We start from the raw sequence: 19,598 nt of genomic DNA, 5'->3' as shown, positions 1-19,598 counted from the left end.
AGGTCTCTGTGGAGCTCGGTGACCCAGGGAACCAGATAATGGAAGAAGAAACCCTGGTTAGAAGGTGATGCTTCCCTGCAAAGCCGTATGGTCCTCTCCTGTGAACGCCTTTGGAGAGTTAGCTTGGTTTTCATTTCAAATACATTTAAAAACCTCAGTCTGGTGAGATGGGATTTCTCTCCTCAGCTACTTGCAAACTGGTTCTGTCATGTCCTGCTCCTTCCCCACCAACTGCAGTGCTCATCAGCACAGATCTGCCAGACCGCACGAACCCCCAAGGCTGTGGGGGATGCAGCAGAGCCCATCTATGTGGTCCTTGCTTTCTCCACAGGTTCCTCAGGCCTGATCCAGACCATCTGAGCAGCAATCTTTACTGGTAGGATCAGTGGACACCCAGTCCCCTGCTGGCCAGGCACTGGGGAGAGGTGGTGACACCCCACTGGCACAAGCAATTACTCATGTTGCCCGTTTAGGGTTTCACAAAGCACATTTGTGGCACTCCGAGAAGATATATCCCTCTTTCTGAAAACTATATGAGATGGAGCAGCACCTTCTGTCAATGCTCCCTCTTGCCAGGCTTTTAAATATGATTTATTTAGCAGCTTGAGAAGAGCTCACCAGCGGGCAGCACCTTCCCTTTGCGCCATGGCCCACACTGGCCCTCGCCCTGGCAGTCTGCCCTCTTGCCAAATGTGTTTTGCTTGCTGTTCAGCTGTTTTGAGGAGCTGCTCACCGGCTAGACTTTGGAGAGAATTACAGTGCTTCTTTTCCATACAGTGTCCTTGACAAGCCAGAAATCCGCCCATTCACTGTTTCAAGCAATTAAAATGATGACATGGCCGTCAACCCCCACGCAAGCAGCTGGCGGAAGCGCTCTGCAATGGAGACTCCAGTCTTCGGCGAGCAAATTTGTATGTAGTTTGGCAGAGAACAGCCCTGTCGACTTCCCAGGCCAACGCTGCTTTGTTACTCAAATACAAACATCTAAAACCAGCGTTAGGCGCTGAGAGCAGTGCCAAAGCCGACTGCTGTCATCATATAATAAAACAGCATGTCGAGGTTTGCTATTCTAATTGGGCAGCCAAGAACCCCGGTGGACAGTGGAGCTTATTTATTGATTGCTCTTCAGATCAGAAACTGGACGGCACCACGGGGAGCTAGTAAAGGAGGAAAACCATTTAAAATACACTGTAAATGCTCCTTTGCAGGATTAATGAGTGGGAAACTGTGATGTGTGTTAACAGGATGCGCAGAAAAGTAAAAGCTGCTAAACTTGCATGGCTTTCTGTTCCACAGGAGAATTCTACTTCAGCAGAGATGGGGAAATACAGGCTGTAATAAACGTTGCTTTACTGCTGGGGCCTTATAGTGGAAAAGAATCTATATTCTTACCCTGAAGTTCTTGCAATATTGGAAATTGTAGAAAATACAGGGGGAAAACACTTAAAGAAAGGCCAAGTTGGAGTTGGCAGAAGTGGAAACCTTTCCTGTTGGCTACATGTTCCATCAAGCCTAGCTTGCAAAAGGCATGAAATGTGTGCTATGCTCTTTCTCCTGCGTGGCTGAGAGGGTTTCACCAAGCAAAACAGCTGAAGTTGTGTGTCAGGGACAGGTTCCCCGGCTCTGTAGTGGCCATGGTGCTATGAACCATCCCGAGTCACCTCTTACCATGCAGCACATTCCCAGCCTCAACAGCTGGTCTAGTCGCTGTGAGGGAGCAGAACAGGCTGGGATCCCGTTTATTGCTTTGCTGAGTGTTTGGACCTTCACCCAAAGGCTTTGTGTGGCTCTGGTGGACTTTCTAACTGCCTGGGAGAGAGGCTGAGACACTGATGCACCTATCTGCAATGAAAGTATAAAAGCCTGTGCTGTTGTTTTAGGAAACATGTGCTATTCCCGTGGTTTGCCAAACTCATATAATTATCGTAACACCTGCAGTTTGCCTGCAATTCAATCCTGGGTGCTTTTTTTCTGCTTGATCAGCTCATTTCTAGCTGGCTGTCGTATGGGAAATGCCCTTTCCAGCATAGTGGTCATTGCTACTGCAGCAGCTCCTGTGAGCAGGGTGCTGGGCAGTAGGGAAGGAGTTGCTCCGTGTTTGTTATCCAGTCCTTTTTTGTGGAGCATGAGTGATTTCTTAAGCACGCAGAGATTTGTGATGCAAGTACTCGTTATCCACACCCGTTTGTTACAAATGAATCATAAAGTAAATTTAATGAAACAAAGCACACAAAAGTAGATTGATATTTGACTTGGCTTGGCTTGCTGTTTTCTCTTCTGTTTGTTTGTTTTGTCAGTTTGGCAAATACTCTAGGTTTTCATCCAGCTTTGCTCCCTCCATGTCATCCCTTTAGAGCTTTTCACAGATCACTCCAAAGTAAGGAAGAACCGCACAGAATGAGAGATAAACAGCCAACATAGAGGTAAAAGCAGAATAAGCATATCAAGGTGTATTCTTTGTTTGAGCAAGGTCTTTTGCATCCATGTAGGGCATCTTGACAAAGAAGTTTAATTTCTACAGTTCTGGATATTATTGTCAGGGGACTTCCCCCTGCAAAATGCTTTGCTGTAAGTGAAGAGGTAAAGATGGGCATGCCTATGGGCAGTCATTGCTGCTGAGAACTTAATGTGATGAGTAGAGAAGTAAAATTTACAGAATAAGTATGGAAAATTTTATGTCACAGGGTATAGCCAAGTTCTGGGGCAGGTTTCAATTTGTTGCTTTGTGGGGGGGACCTTTTTGTTAGCATCTGTCCTAGGCATTCAGTGCCTCTGCCCTTGAAGAGCTACTCTGAGAAGGAATCACCTTAGAGGCAGTTTGTGGTCTACAAAGCCTGACTTTTGTGGATTTCCATGGCCACCTAGAGCATGGCAGATGTTGGGAATAGGGAGGTGGTCTAAGGAAGATGCAAGGTATACCTTATTTCTGATATTTATTTTTTTCCTCCCATCTCACTAAAGAATTGTAATGGGTTCTGCGTTGGAGGATGAATGGTGAAGGTGGGACGTAATGAACAGTGGTGAGCCATGTTCCTGGCTGAGCTGAAGGCTGCCTCAGCCTTTGGAGAGCAGCTGCCAGCATCTGTTTGCAGATGGGCCACTAGCTGTGGAAGGTGATGATGCAGAGGGCTCTCCTAGGGCACATCCAGAGCCCCTGATGCCTTCTGGTGCAGCCAAGCTTTTATTTTCCTTGTTGAGAAGTCTCCCAAGGGGGCACGAGAGGGGTCTGTCTTACTGTGTGGAGAAAGGTGCAAATAAAAGCCACCATGAAAAGGAATGGAGGGTTATTTTCAGGTTGAATCTGCACCAGCCAACAGTGTTGTATTCTCTTAAAAACCAAAATCACACTGGAGTCAGTGCTCGGGAATCAGAGAGCCTGGTCTGGTGAGCCTTTCTTTCTGGTTACCTCAGCAAAACAAATACACTTAGGGCATATCCCACTGTATAGACAGGGTGACAAGTGAATAAAACCAATCAGCCCATCTCCAGGTGGCTTTTGATGCCTTTTAGTAGCAACATACCTGCCAGGAGCATCGCTGCTGCCCTGCTGAGAGCTGAAGTGCTGACGGAGCGGTACAGGCGCAGCTCTGCACTGGCAGTGCTGTGTCCACCTGCACAGCGGCTTGAAATAATGCAGTAATTCAGTTCAGCAGGGGTGCCGAGGGCTCCCGGCTTGCTTGAGGCTTCAGGAGGTCTTAGTCCCAATCCTAAGCATGGAGCACCTTGGAAATCTGAGTGTTTGGAGGCCAAGCCCACCGCCAGCATTGGTTCCAGAGGACGACTGTGGTTGTATTCACCTCTGGCTTGGATACATCTGGGGGCCAGGTGACAAATGCTGGCTCCATTGTGTCCTAGGTGGCTGTTTTGCAGGCAGAACATCAGTCTGGTGGAGCCAAACCTTGAGGGTCAAATCCTCCACAGACAGAAGCAGATGCAGTTGTTAGTGCTTTTGGAAAGGCTGGGCTATTAATTATGAATGGAGTATGTGCAGTTGCCCACTTCCAGGGGACATGAAGCATAAGGGTGTCTGTCTTTATACAAGACACGTACAGGCACACAGTAAAATACAGTGATAGTTAAACGTTAACACTCACAATCTGATTTTTGGCTGTCTTCCTGCATTTCTGTTTGCAGATGTTTTTTTGTGGTTGTTTTTTTTGTTTTGTTTTGAAGAAAAAAAAATCCTCTTGAAGAACAAAGAGCCTGAGAGCCCTCTGCATAAAATCTGACAGCTCTCCTAATCAGAAAGGAGGGGGGAATAATTTAGAAACCAGCCAAATAAAACTCAGGTGCCAATTAAAAACAAAACAACCTTCCACTGACATTCGGAGTGGTCTCTTGCTCCTGAAAAGGGAACAGTATCTGTGGAAGCCTTCCAATTCATATGCTTGAGAGTCACTTTCATTGACATTGACCTAATGACTCAGGTCGTTTGGATTTGTTATAATTTTAATGGGGATTTGATTATTCCTTCTCTGTGTATCATAAGAAAGTCTTGAGATTTCTGGACAGTCTACAGTGGTCTGTGGCTGCAATACTGTGGTTATTTGATGGTTAATAGCAACACTGCCCATTTAGAGTTGCTAATAAAGATAAAGCCTGGGCAATCAATAAAATAATTATTTGATATAGAGCAAGGCAATATTTTTGCTATTTGTGAAGAAGTACACCAAAATATATGGAAAAATTTAATTGTCTGAGCAAATTCAACAGGGAGAGCAAGGCTGGGAAAAGCCCAGCTCGTGGCTGGTTGGATATCAGTGAAAAATTCATCATGGAAAGGGTTGTTGGGCATTGGAACAGGCTGCCCAGGGAAGTGATGGAGTCCCATCCCTGGAGGTGTTCAAGAGACGCATAGATGAGGTTCTTACAGACATGGTTTAGAGGTGGATTTGGCAGTCTTGGGTTAACAGGTGGAATCGATGATCTTAAAGTTCTTCTCTAACCAAAATTAATCTATGATTCTGTGAATCTGTGGCGGTGTTTCTGCAGCTGACATAGGCTGTGTGTGCCCTGAGGAGCATTCCGGCTCAGAGAGGGGCGTCACGGGAGCTGGGGGTCAGGTCGGGCTCATTGTCCCTCAGCGCAGGATGGGGATGTACTGCCTGGGGGACTTGGGGTTTCCTGCTTGCTTTTGTGGAGATGGGAATCGTGCAGGCAGCCTCATTAATTGTGGTTTGAGCAGAAAATTACTTTTCCAGTCCTTGTTTTTCTTGCTTCTTTTTCTCCCTGGTTTGGTGAGTCTGTGTGTGATAGATCACTTAGGGAAAGGTGTGGGGATGCTGTGCTTGTACGGCCAGGTTTTGATCCTTCCGGTCTTTTTTTTCATGTATTGCTGCATTGATGTATTTATGTCATTGTATAAGCAGAAGAGTCTAGGGTATTAATTACTAGAAAACCACATGAGCAAATTGGGCTTTTGTGCTAATGTTCCTATGCTAATCTACCAAAAATAATCGTATTTAAACATAACTAACAGTAAAATACATTTAAATTGGGAGCATTGAAATCCACCTCTTATCTGTGTCAAGGGCTCCAAAACCCACTTTTTCTGAAATGAAAAAGTAACATAAAAGCCTAAGGCTTCTAAAATGTCATCTCTTTAAAAATAATTTGGATTTCAGCTGGAGTTTGGTAGAGATGCGGTGAACCTTTTAGTGACTGAGCTAAGCAACCTTGAAAATCAGGTTTATAGTACTTGTATCAACAGAATGGCTATAGATATTCAATGTTATTATCATGGCAACTTGCTGCAAATAAGTGGTGGGGTAGTACTGAGAAGCTGAGTTTGTGCAATTGGCTGCCTTGGGAAGCTATAGAGAAATTATAATGTGGGCACTCATAATCTGAAATGCACTGTGTTCGTCTGTGGAAAAATGAGGCAATCTATTAACATGCATTTTTAATCAGAACTCTTGCTTTCAGTCTGTCTATTTCAGAATAAAAGACCTTTGCTGAGGGCAGTCACACATATTGCTGCCAAACTGAATGGTCCCTCAGAGAAGGAGTTGGCCTCAGAGGCAGCACCAAGGTGTTTCTCTTCTGTCCCATGGGGTGGCTGGTGGGCACCTGGCACATGGAAGCCACAGCTGGGTGCTATGGGTTGTGTTGTGGTTATTTCAGAGCCATTGTTGGGAATGGCAGGACTAGGACACTCATGGGCCGTGCTCAGCCTCCATCCCTCTGGGAGCAGCTGGTTTTCTTCGGCTCTGCTCTTTTCTAAGCAGCTAAGTGGCAGAGAGCGGGGACTGGGCACAGCCCTGGGCTGCCCTGTAAGGCTTGGGGACATCTGATGAGATGTATGATGTTGTGTAAATCTTTCTCACTTCTCTATGCTTTTCCTTCCCCTTTGTACCAGTATCTAATACAGCAGCAGACAGCTGCTATCCCTGTCTGACTTCCAAAGATCTCCAGTTCTGGACTGGCTGTGCAGAAAGAGTCCCCAATAGAACACACCAGTGATTTTTTTTCCCTGCATGAACCCCTTTCCCCTCCCCATTCTTCAAAGCCAGGTACTCTGGTGGAGTTCAGATGTCCCACAGAGCTAAAGAGCCACAGTGACAGAGAATCTGTCACATCCCCAGGTAAATTGTTCCAGTGGTTAATTAATTACCTTAACTGTTCTGCACCAAGAACAAGTTTATTTCTCTGTAGAAATGCCTTTGGTTTCCAGCCACTGGATCTCAAGATGCCTTCGTCTGTCAGACTGAAGAGCCTCATCTTATTACTCTTTTCTCTGTGTGGGCACTTGCTGACTACTCTCAAGTCACCTCTTAACCTTCCCAGGGACAGACTAAATGGATTGAATGTCTCTAGTTCCCTGTTGTAAGGGAGGTTTATCAACCTCCCATTCTTCTTGCTTCTGCCTGCTGAAACCCCTGCAATTTGTTCTCGTCCTCTTTTCCAGCAGGATGCAGCAGGGGCTTGTGCAGTCTCTTACATCTTCTACCATGGCTAAAGAGCTTCTGGCCACCCACTCAGCCTTGACCTGCTCTGTGCATCCCAGGGCCAAATCTGTCCTCAGTGTCCAGGGTCAGACTTGAGCCCTTAGTCCCGCTCCAGTGTCCCCATGCAAATGGGATGGGAAGTGTGGAGAGGCCACATCCTTGGGGCCATCCTGAGCCCCAAGCTCAGGATGGCCCCAGGGGTTTCTGTGCCTTGATTTTGGCATCATCCTGGCTATGAAAGAAGAAAAGGAAGGTCCTGAGACAGGCAGCTGTGCTGGGAAGGAGGGACAGCAGAGCCGGGGAGCTTGGCTGTGCTTGGAGTCTGCTCACACGAAAGTTCACCAGCTCCAAGTCAGTGTAATTGCAGAGACAAAGTAGGAGCAGCCTGAAAATCACAGGGACGGCATAACTTCCAGCTGAGGAGAAAGAGGGGCTTTACGAGGTCTTGAACCAGTGTCCTTATGTGCGTCGTGCCACGGTGTGATGAGTGAGCGCTCAGCCACTCCAGCCCCAGTTAGAAATGAGAAATTTCAAGGGCTATTGAGCACTCTGTGAATTTTCACAGTGGCTCTGCACAGAGTTATTTAGCACAGGTGTTTTGGTAATTGTGATGCATTGGGAAAATTCACGGTGCTCAATGGCCCTCAAACTTCCACCTGCTTGGTGTGGTGGTTAAGTATTAGTGCAGTGGATTATAAGATAAAATATGCAGGAGAGACTTGCTGGCTGCAGGACTTTCTCTGGCACTGGTTATATTTCTTTGTTATTCTGCGATCAGTTTGTTTATCTGATATATATTAGAAGGACGTAAAGTTGACTTACGTGGCTCTTAAAGCCTAGTAAACCTGCTGGGTCCACATCCCCTCATGGCCTGGGTGAGAGAAAAGGGGTCTCTGGATCCATCCTTGGCATCTCCTGAAAACACCCAACTGTGAGTCCTGGAAGCAGGGAGGGAAGAAGAGGAACCTCTGCCCACACTTCTCTAAATGTGTGCAAGAGTAGAGGGCCTGTGGTCCTGAGTAGGGTTTTTAATTATCGCTTTCCAAGTTGCTTTTACTCCCACGCTGCCTGTGCTAGGAGGGGCCCTTCGGGAAGGACGCTCTATCTGTCCTTTCATGCACAAATGAATTGATTAGGCGTTTTTGCAAGGATGTGATGTGACCAAGTACAAAGAGTAAGAAGAAAGCTTTAATGTTATTTTTACTTCAGCCCTGGCAGTGGGACGTTGTGGCAAACACAAATGCTGAACTGATGACCCAGGCCATTATTACAAAGTAAATAAATACAGAAAATATTGTTTTCTGCTGTCTTCTAAGCTGGATTGTTGGACTTATACTACAAGCTTTACTGATTTTGCTCTGGCATGGGTGGGCAGCTAAACCAAAAGGGCCTGCAACAGTGTGGGGTGGCTGAGCTTGTTGGCTGCTGCCGTTTACAGAGCAAACTGATTTTTCAGTTTCTGTTTTTTGGCACTGACTGGATATTAGCAATGTGATTCCCCTCCTTCCCCAGCTTTCCACCCAGATAAACACACACAGCTGACTGGCATTGTTCTACCCAGTTCTCTCCATATATTCACCCTAAGCCCAGTTATCATGGGAACACGCCTGCATACAACGACCGAATCAAAGTTTTCAAAGAAGGGAGAGTTCAGCATCTGAAAGCAAAAGGTGGTAAACAATAATGCACTGAAGATCCCAGATCTGGGCTGTGAAAGGGTGGTTGGGTTGACTGAAAGCCCATTGCTGCATTCTTACATGGAGGTGTGAGAGCTGGTGAAGAGGAGGAGGGTTGTGCTGGGGATGGGAATACTCGGACCGGGATCTGTCAGTGTGTCTGTGCGCAGCTGCCACACCACAGGAGCTGTCTGTCACTGGAGGACTGACAGGACCTCACCAGTCTAAGGGCATCCCAGCTCCATCCATGGAGGCTGGAAACCCTGAGTGGGGCTGGGGATGTTCAGCTCAGAGTTTCTTTATAGTTTGAGGTGCCTGGTCCTCCACAGCCCTGCCAACCCAAGTGGGATGCAGTGATGCTTTCTTGGGTCCCAGCTCCTGCAGCCCAGAGTGCAGCATTTCTGCTTTTGCTTCTTTTCTCCCCACCACATTTAGACACCATCTTTCTAATCACAACCAGCCAACTCCTCCATGCTGGGAAGTGAGTGCGTCCCCTGCGAATCCTGGCAAGGCTGCAGGCTGGCTCACTGCACGGCATGCTGTGGGTTTTTGGCAGGGTGAAGCGCTGACTCTAAGGTGTGTTTGGCTTTTGCAGGCACAGGTGGGACTTTGGTGATGAAAAAGCAAAACCACAGCAGTTAAGGTTTGTCATGAGCAAAATGCAGCCACCTGCAAGAGTGTCCAGAAGATGAAAAGCTGGTGCAGAACGAGAGAGTCCTGCCATGAAATGCAAGTAAATTAATGGATGGTTTTTATTTTGAGTTTACTGAAACTTTCAAAATTTCCAGTTCTGACAGGACTTCAAATGGAAGTTCCAGTTGTCTCCTCCCCACTTCACTTTCTCCTCAATCTCCTCTCTCCCTCTCACACCATGTTTTTTTTGATGTTATTAACATGTAAATTAAGCTTATTTATAGAAAGTAACATCTTGTCAAATTGACAAGTGTTATTTATGACAAGAGTTTGGGCTAGGAGGTGTTTCTGTTTCCACAATTGCTGTTGTTCCTGGGGATGGAAACATCACCTTGCACAGTGCTTATCTGGGTGCTTGCAATGCATTTAGCCTCAGTTCACTCACAAATACACAACTGGGACACCGTGCTGTGTGTAACCATCAGTGTCTGTGCAGGGTCTCTCCAGGTCCTACCAAAGCTAGCAGATGATTCGCTTTGTTGCTGCTACTGGAATCAAGTTTGAACCGGTGTGTTGCATAGCAACCCTAAATTATTATTTGAACCCTCAAAAAGGTATTAATGCAACTCATGAATAAACAGAGTTTGTCTCCCTCCTGTTTATATATTTTTTTAATGCCATTCCCCAGCCGAGTGAAGGCTTTTGTCTTTCCAAACAATAAAATTCAAGTTATTGCCAGAAGACTGGTAGCTCTTGTTCAGTGGCACAGTGGCTGTAATTAGTCTTTTCCAGTGCATTCTTAAATTTCAATTTAAGGAGGACTTGACTTTAGCTTTTTGCTCACTATTCACAGCTGACCAGGCTCAGCTCCCACTTGTAAAATGGGTTTCTTGCCAAGTGTTAGAAAAGGGATGTGTTTCAGGTGTGGGTGTTTCCTATGTGGATCCTCATTCTCAGATGGAAAACACTTAGAGCTTGTCTGTCTTCACTTCTTCTAGGAAAAATCATGCCTGAAAGCAAGGGTTATATTTTGCCTTTTTCTCCTACTCTTTGAAAGCTGTCAGTACTAATTTAATTAGTTGGTGCATATAACAGTTTATAATTTCCAAGTCTAATGTATTATAATGTTGTTTATGCCGATTTGATGATTAAAGGCCTTGTCAGAGTCTTTTTATCACCCTTAAAAAAAAAAAGCTTTTGTTGTTATGCAAATGAGACATACCAGATTAAGGAGGCTTATTTTACCTGAACAGGTAGTTACAATAATTTTCTGTAATCTTGTTGTCCTATTTTCGTCTGCAGTGCCCTTGTCTTGCTCTGCAAGGTAACTCCTCACTGGGAGCAGCTCTGTCATGTGGCACTGTGGCTCTGCCCAGCTCCTGTCCACCCACGCTCACTTTTCCGTGACCTGTGAGCCCTATCCACCCTCAGAAGGTCCCTCCCCAGCTCTGTGCCTACTAATGGGGACACTCAGAGCTTCTCCTGCAGCATGACCCTCTTGCACAGAGTTCCTCAAGGATGCTCCCAATGCTCCAGTCCAACTGCGGGTCCCCAGGTTGTTCAGTGCAGGACCCATGACCAGCTGGGAGCCCATGCCTAAATCACAGTGTGTCCAGAGGCAAAAAGCCCAGTTTGGAGGCTGAGGGAGCTCCTTGCCTCTCTGCTGACGTAGGCAGTGCCGGTGGGTATGACCATGCCCAGCAGAGAGGTGCTGCCATCCTTGGGCTCATGAGTCTTCCCAAGTTGCCCTTCCCAGAGACCATGGAGCCTCCACCAGGATTAATTCCCCAGTCTCCTTGCAAGAAGGAACATCTCCACTTTGCAGCAGAGTTGGACTGAAGAGCCAGTCAGGTGAGGGAATGGAAGAAGGCCTCTCTGCTCAGAACAGGATACTGTCTTCTGTTTTGGGGTGTTCGCTGTGTTCTGCTTGACTTTGCATGCATAAGTGTGGTGTCCTACATGCGATGGCCGTGGCTGCAGGCTGTGTTTCTAGTCCTTTAAAAAGCAATATGTTTCCTCCACTGTTTTCGGCAGCTGGGTGAATGACCGTGTTTGTGTCTGTCATCAATTCCACAGTCTGTTATTTAAATTACAAAGCTTATTCTTTGCATCAGCGTATGCACAGCAAGTTAGCAATCTATGCATAAAGTCCCAGCAGGCAATGATTGTCTCCTAAGGAAGGCAGAAGTAAAGACAGCCCACTGGATTGACAGAAATATAGCTGAATTTAGATGCATTCTTGGAACAATTGGTTTTCTTTCGAAGGAAGTTGCCATTAACACTATTGTGACTGAGCACAGGTGAGCAGGGTGTTGAAAATTAGGCTGCCAGCACAATTACAATGTGGTGTAAAAAACCCCCAGTGCTGTCAGCTTGCTCATGACCTCAGTAAAAACAAACCCTAAACCTTGAACAGCTATGCTAATTCTGCTTTGATTTACAGCAATGATAACCAGCAAACGCGCTGCCTGATATGTGTGTCGCTGCCTGATATGTGTGTCGGAGGAGCGGGCAGGGATCTCATGGGGCTTTCTGCAATGTTTTTCCTTAATGGTTCATTAAGGTTTGGGTTCTGGTTGGCATCACTCCCCCCTTGGGCATATCCTCCAGCCATGGGTAAGGGCCATGTGAGCCCACCGACCAGTCTTTACTAGCTCTGGGGAATGTGGGTGTGGGGATCTGCACCCTATGAAATGGGCAAAGGAGACAAGAAAAAGACAGGGGTTTAATTTAATTTATTTTTTTTTTTCCTTAATTGCAGATCATAACAGGGCCGCTCTCTCCTTGCCCTGAGCAGCGGCCAGGCAGGGAGACAGACTGTCTTAGTCTTGTTTGGCCTCTGCGGTGTGATCTCTTCAGGACACTCAGCAGATGCTGCAGTCTCCCAGATGTGCGAGTTGGAGCTGTGCTGGCCCTTCCTCAAACCCTCGAGCAGCCCCGAGAGTGACCCCCTTCCCCACCAACACCTCCTGGGACCAGCAAAACCGGGGCTGTTTACCTGTCAGCATGGTGGAGATGACAAGAGCACCTTCAATCGCACAAAGATGCTGAGCCACCTGGATTTTTGAGCTTACTGTGCATAAAAAGGCTGTTTTCACAGAGATCGCTGGTTAAACTTTCAATGGATAAGAAGAGCTGGAACTTAACTGAGGCCTCACAGACCATTTCCAGGTATACTTGCAAGGGGAAGTTTTGGGGTCTTGCTGTTTAGCTGACAGGGACGGAGGGGTGTGTACACGTATATATGTGTGTATGTATATTTTTTATTTATGCACACATGGGCAGCAGAGATGTCATGGAGACTCTGAGCTCATTCTGTGTGCTCCAGCTGGGCTCATCAGGGTGGACGCCACAGGGCATGGGCCAGGCTGGGGGTCCCAGCAGGTGAATCACCCCAGTAATGTCACCTCTTTGGCTCTCTTGCCCAGTGCTTTTTTGCAATGCTGCTTGAACCGAAGTTCATGGCCACTGACATCTGTGGGGCTCAGCTGTAATCCGTCTTGCTCAAATAAATGGGAGGAAGCAGCTCGTGCCCTGGAGACCCTGCAGATGATGGGGAGCATCATCCCCTGGCCATGCCGCTGCAGCTTAGCCCGCTTGCCTGTCTCCCCACCCCAGGTAGGGCTGACCTTGTGGAGAACCCCCCTGAATATGCCATGAGTGATTTCAACCCTTGAAACAATTTCTGTGTCTCTGGTAATGGTCTTTCTTCTTGCAGCAAAGCAATCTGTGAAAGGCTCCCCTTCACTCTCAGGCTTTAAAGTGACCTTTTTTTTTTTTGACCTGACATAAGGATACAATCATAAAAATGAATGTGATAGTTTTTGTTGTTTGGGGTTTTATAATGCAGTATATTTTGGCTGGTGTGAAAGTTACACTTGCTGGATGTAGCTCCTCCATGCTTTGCCAAGCACTCTCTGAGTGATGGGATTGCAATGGCACGTCTTAGTCTAACCAGTTTAAGCACAGTTATTATTTCTAAATAAATACATGCTATTAAGTGCTATGAAACTTCTACACAAATTATTAAAACATTGGATGAAAAACATTATAAAAGGCTGGACTCTCACCTGGGAAGTGGCACATAATGCAAATCAATAGAGCTGCATTTCTTTACCACTTTATTGACTCAAAACCATGCAGCTTGTAAGAGTCCTTCAGGATCCTCCCCCCTTCACAATCCTGTTTTATTTCCAAATACCACTAAAGGAGCATTTTTCTCCTGGAGGTAATTGTGTAACTTCCTTCTGTTTTGCACTCAGAAAGCACCCATGCAAGTCTATGGACCACAGAGCATATTTAGGTATCTCTTACCCTTTGCTAATGATGTCCAGTAGATCAGTCGAGGGGAGAAAGTAATTTCTTTTCTTTTCTTTTTTTCTCTTCCTTATAGAGGATCTTGATCTTTCTCTGAGGGGAATGACCTTGACTTGGTATTGCAGCTAAACTGGGAAAGCTGTTTTGCTATTCAAACTGAATTTAGACTAGCTAAATAAATAGTAGGCAAAAGAACAAATCTCTCTTAAAAAAAGTGTAAGGTATTAAGACCTGGCTTTGTAATGATTATAGTCTAATACACAGCTTGCTGAGAGGCAGTATTTTTTCTTTTTTGCCGGTGTCTCTAACCTTGAATGTTCCATTCATCTCTGTGGAAATGCTTCCTTTTTGCTATACATTTTGTGCACACAAAGAACAATTTAAAACTTACATGGCATGGTCAATCAGGATACCTAACTGGCTCTTTGGAAAACATGAATTGCGGTTTTTGTTTTTGTTTTTTTAATACAAACATAAAACAAGTCGGTGGCACCACATTAATCATTCAAGCTGATTGGAAAGTCTCCAAGCACCAGCTGAGAAAAAAACACCAAAAAACACCCCAACAAAACAAAAACACCCAAAAAACCCAACAAACAAAAACCCCACACACTTTGATAAGAACCAACTGGGAATGAGATTCTTTTTCCACCCCCCTCCCAAGTTTCCAGAAGAACAACAAAAAAACAATTCAAAGAATTGGCAAGAAAACAAATGGAACTATCGTGGCTGGTTGTAAGGGCCATGCTTTGGCTCTGGAGAAACGATTCATAAATATTCATTAGCCTGGGGAAACATGAAAAACAGGATTAGACTTATTCATGGGAGTTCATCTTTAGGGTCAATGCTAGGGTGAGAGAGCCAAGACAGGCAATTTGCAGTTTTATAATGTATTTCCTGGGACAGACAAGACCTGCAGTCTTCTCTCTTAAAAATAAAAGAAATAAATTTAAAAAAAAACCTCAAAAGACAACAAAAAAGCATTTTCATTTCTTTACACAGCAGAGATGCTGTCTCAGCTCAGGCCTGCCCTGCGGGTGATGCACACTTGTGTCCCCAGGTGCCACGCATGGGACAGCGATGGCAAGGTTGCCCCCAACATCCTTCCATGCAAAGTTGGTGCACGGCGGAGAGCTGATGGGCTCCAAAGGCAGATATGGCAAAATGCAGATGGGATGGGAAGAGTCCATGATGCTTCCAGGAACAATCCCCAGCTTACCAGGGGAAAAGAAAAGGACTGTGACCTCTGGCAAGACAGCCAGGAGCATGAAGATGTCCATATGTCCCCTATCCGCTAGAGGCTGAGATGTAGAGAAGCAAGTCTCAGGGAAATGGAGCCAGGTCCAGATGATAACTCAATATTGCAGGACTTGGACTTGCTGCCTTCCTCTGCTTCCAGGGGAAAGGCTGTTCCTCTTGCATCTCTGGGTTGCCTGTTTAGAAGGTGACATTGGGATTGCTTGTTGCCAAATGTATGTGTAATTTCTCAGCGATTGCTCTCTGCTGCTGGGATGGATGGCTGTGTGGTGCCATGAGACACAGACTGATACTAGCAGCGGAACTGTTGCATCTGTGAGCGAGCCCCTGTGCTCATATTAAAAGAAAAATACAGTATAAGCATATGCAACATACATAAGGAAATCTAGCAGACTGATGACAACTAGAACCAACTGAAAAATCAGACCTCTGCTTATCTACCTTCTGCAGCACACAAAGTTAATTGTGCTCTAACACTGCTAACGTGAGTGGATAAATGATTTTTAAAGACTATACATCATCAATTCAGGACAGATATGTCATTTGTGATTCTGACACTTAAAATCATAGAATCATTTAGGTTGGAAGAGACCTTTGAGATCATCAAGTCCAACTGTTAACCTAACACTGCCAAGTCCACCACCAAACCATGTCCTGAAGAGCCACATCTACGCATCTTTTAAATATCTCCAGGGCTGGTGACTCCACCACTTCCCTGGTCAGCCTGTTCCAATGCCTGACAACCCTTTCAGTGAAGGAATTTTTCCTAATGTCCGATCTAAACCTCCCCTGGTGCAACTAGAGGCCATTTAATCTTGTCCTGTCACTTGTTATGTGGGAGAAGAGACTGACACCTCCATGCTACACCCCCTCAGCCTCATTTTGTCCAGGCTAAACAATCCCAGATCCCTCAGCTGCTCTTCAGGAGACTTGTGTTCCAGACCCTTCACCAGCTTACTTGCACAGACAGATATGATCTTCCAAGGCCGGTAGCTGGGACAAGGTGTCGGAGCCTTGCTGCCAGTGCACCAGGGCTGGGAAATGCAATGTACCTTGCAAAGTGTGCGTGGGGAAGTCCTGCCAAAGAGTCTTGCCAGAAATTGCACAGGTTTTGTGGACAAATTGGACAAGGATGAAGCTGAATTTAGGAAATGATAGCTATAAATATTTTCTGCTTTGCTATAAGCAACAAAAGCATAGAAGCAAATTGGTTAGTCTGCAGGAACCAGCTGTTAAATACCAGCTTTCCCAGCTCCAGTGGGAAATGCTTTGCCTCATGGTAATCAGAATATTGCAATATTGCCTTGCATTTTTGTCTCTTCTATGTTTGCAGAGTCATTCATTCCCTCCATCTTTTTGGTTATTGCTGTTATCTCTGGTGCCTCTTAATGTGCCAAAGTAACTCTTAGCAGAAGCACCAGAGACTGAGGGGAAATTGGGCTTTCTCTGCCTGAGCCTTTTTGAGCAGGGTTTTCTGTTTGCTTTGATTGTTATCTTGAACAAGCAGAATCCTGACAAAGGAAGGGGGGGAAGGAGTCCTCCTGTTACTTGAGCTTTTGTACCTTCCCCAGGTTGTTTTCCTCTGCTAGCTGGTTTACAAAGATACAATCACGGTGCTTTAATACTCTTGCTCTGGAGCGAGGGATTTCCAGCTCCCCAAGGTGGGTTTCACTGAACAGCTCTGAGCTGGATGATGCGGGAAGGCAGAGGCTGCAGGACAGGCTGTGCTGTGGCTTTTCTCCATTTCAATTAGCGCTCATCACATGCTGAGGATAACTTGCTGTAAGGGGTAACCAGTCTGGGGCATTGTCCCTCCCCTCCCTGCGCTCTCTCCAGTCTCTTGCTGTTTTCTTGTCCTTGCCCTGCATTGATACTTCCTTCGCACTTCTGCTAGTCCTCCATCACCAGCAGCCAGGGCATTGCAGCTGTCTATATTGTAACTTAAAGTGAGTGGCATCTTTTCTCCTGGCAACAGGCTGCCTTGCTTTCTTCCGCTCTCCTTCGATAAAAAGTGACAAGCGCTCCTTCACAGAGCAGAGCAATCAAAGGAGCCGCTCAAAGAGAGCTGACAGCAAGTTGTGTGCTGGCTGTGAGCTGTTTTACCGCGGGACTGCTTAAATAGAGTTCACATCCTTCCCATCCCTCTCCCTTGTGTGACAGTGCCTTGCACCCTTTCTGATGATATCAGAGCTTATCTCATTGTGGCTTATCTGAATAATCAGCTCCAGGGTTTCTAAACCATCTCAGAGATATTTTTTGTGGTTCTGCAAAGCTCAATAAAAGGTGGTACAATGCAGCCGAGAGCCATGCCAGAGGGCTTTGCCCCCCGCTCTGCCCCTCAGCACCCTGCTAATGGCTGGGTCAGTGTATAAGGAGCTTTTCTGACCATTTCAGGATGCTCTGATGTGTGTCTTTACCACTGATTCAGGCAATCACAGACACTCTTTGGATGGAGGATTGCATCTGACTGAGTGCCAGCGCTGCCTAGCAGCAAGGGAGCCTCTTAGCGAGGCTGTAAATCAATAATGTCTGTAGTTCTCCAAATTCCCTGGAGCCGGGGAGTTTATCTCTCCTCAGTCTTCATCTCCAGCAGTCTTCCTCAGCACTGATAGGCATCTGTTACCCACTGTCTCAGTGCCAAGCATTCCGAGCCTGTGTTGGCGGCATCTTGATGGAAACTGCTACTGTTAACCGGTAGCGAGCTGACAATGAGCATCTGCGTTACCCAGCGTAGCTCTGCTCTCGAAGGGAGCGTTTGTCAGGCTCCTTTTGGTTTGTAATGGCTGTTTTTACAGTACGCCAGGCGACTCAGAAGACATCAGTGTAAGTGCTGATGGTGGATACGGCTGCTCCCCCCTGCTCAGCGCTGTGGATGCGGGGAGGGCAAAGTCAGTGTGACAGGAGCACAAGCTTTACGTTAAATGAGTGCTTAAATTCCACCCTGCGTAGGGCTGGTTTCTGTAACCTGGCCTTGCAATGAGGAAGGGGAATGACTGCCATGGCCACATGTGCGGGGACAAACCCACAGCTGATGTGGAGATGTCTCCAGGAGGGCTCAGTGTTATTTCTACCACAGCAATGGAAGGATGGAGAGTTCACGGATGGGTTTTTGCCTCATGTGTCTGAGTCTGCCGAAATCCCACTAAATTTAGACTTAATTAGTTTGGACTAAGTACATTTTAAGAAGTTTTGAGTTCAAAAGAAGTCGCCAGGTCTTCCAGCCTGGCCTGCTTTGTGTCACCAGCTGCGTCATTTTGACCTGTTTTCCTAGAGATGACCCAAGAATGTGCACTGGGCTCCAATATATTTCCAGGGAGCCATCTGTTCCAATCTTTGTGTTGCTGGTGTTTGTTTGCTTTCCTTATTTGTATCTACAGTATATTTCAATGAGTTATCATCTTCACTGTTAATTTTTTTTTAATTGAATGAATGTAGCTGTAGCTAACAGATGTGCATTGCTAAGAGCATTAGGAAGTTCAGAAAACTACTTTGCAAGGATTCTCCTTCTGCTGCTTCGCTAATGAAACTGAAACACTGTTCCTTGCAGTGGTCTGTCTAAGATAGCTGGACGTTTTACATTTTGTAATTACTTTCTGGATGATTATCTATTAATATTTTCATGCTTGATTCCATGCTAATGTCTGCTTTTGGCCAAGGTCTCTTTTGGCCATCTTATTTTGCATATTTGGACTAATCTGCAGAAGAAAACAGCGCTTTTGCTGAAATGAGGGAGAGAGCACTTGCTGAGCAGACTGGGTAGAAATTTGGGAACTTTGATAATTAGTAATTCATTTCCAGGAGTTTGCTTTATACAGCACATAAATGTGGACTAACCTTTAGGAATCCTCTGCAGCTCTGACACCTAATATCAAACTTACACTTTGCAACAGGACAGAGAATGTATAATTTATGAGCTAGTGAAGTATCTTTAATTAAAACAGTATTTTCTAAATTTTGACTTGAATTAATTTTAATCTAACAGAAAAAAGCAATCCAAGTCCAGCCAAGGTTTTCCTTAAATACCATCCTTGTTATCTGGGAGGCTTTGCATCAAGTAAGATAGATGATTTTAATTTCCATGTTCTCAGTGTAACACTTGGGGTCAATGTTTGCATACTTATCATAGACAGTTTACCATTGACAACCACTATAATTGTTCAACTTTTCCTTGGTGAAGACCTGATTGACTATTGTGCACTATATTTATTATGTCTCACACTAAAATATAGATGATTGATTATTCCATTATTCTATTGACCAGGTCTGTAACAAGGTGTGACAAATAGGTGCCATTACAGTCCTTAACCAACTGAGGAAGGTAGTGCCGCCAGGTAAGAGAATTTTCATGTGTGCGAATCTCTGGAAAGCTTTAGCAAACTTTCAGGACACTGTATTTAAGAGACTTTATCTGAATGAATGTTCTTCATTTTTGCTAGGTACTTTCTAAGGATGAAAAAAGATAACAGACCCTGATCTGAAAAGCTTAGAATGTGATTGAGAGCCCACTGGAGCCAAGAGAAATTCTTCCAATGGCTTTCTGGGCTTTGGCAGGGTCCTGAGGGTAATCTCGCTGTTTACTTCACTGAGAGTTGTGTCAGACCCTGAAAAAATCACCGTTTGTTAACTGCATTAAAACGTGCAGGGAAAAAAAGTGTCTTCCATCACTGATGTAGCACATTGAGGTGAATAATGTGCACATATCAGGGGGACTTAGAGTTGGAAAGAGAAAAATCCTGTATTTTAAAGCTCTTTATCTGCAGCTTGGTAT

The 19,598-nt window shown here is 45.5% G+C and overlaps 1 long non-coding RNA gene across 1 annotated transcript in view; it reads left to right on the top strand.

Annotated features, from left to right (window-relative positions):
- Positions 1-19,598, top strand: part of LOC110362652 (uncharacterized) — a 259,684-nt gene that overhangs the window by 179,368 nt on the left and 60,718 nt on the right. Inside the window, exons 16-19 of the long non-coding RNA XR_010475128.1 lie at positions 9,219-11,107; positions 12,018-12,427; positions 12,685-12,874; positions 19,092-19,161. This is a non-coding gene — a long non-coding RNA (uncharacterized LOC110362652). The remainder of the gene's footprint in view (positions 1-9,218; positions 11,108-12,017; positions 12,428-12,684; positions 12,875-19,091; positions 19,162-19,598) is intronic.

Source organism: Columba livia, chromosome 10 (assembly GCF_036013475.1).
Source record: "Columba livia isolate bColLiv1 breed racing homer chromosome 10, bColLiv1.pat.W.v2, whole genome shotgun sequence".
In the NCBI taxonomy this organism is placed as follows: Eukaryota; Metazoa; Chordata; class Aves; order Columbiformes; family Columbidae; genus Columba; species Columba livia.
The sequence above is the reverse complement of the archived record's forward strand: the minus strand, read 5'-3'. Positions and strand labels throughout refer to the sequence as shown.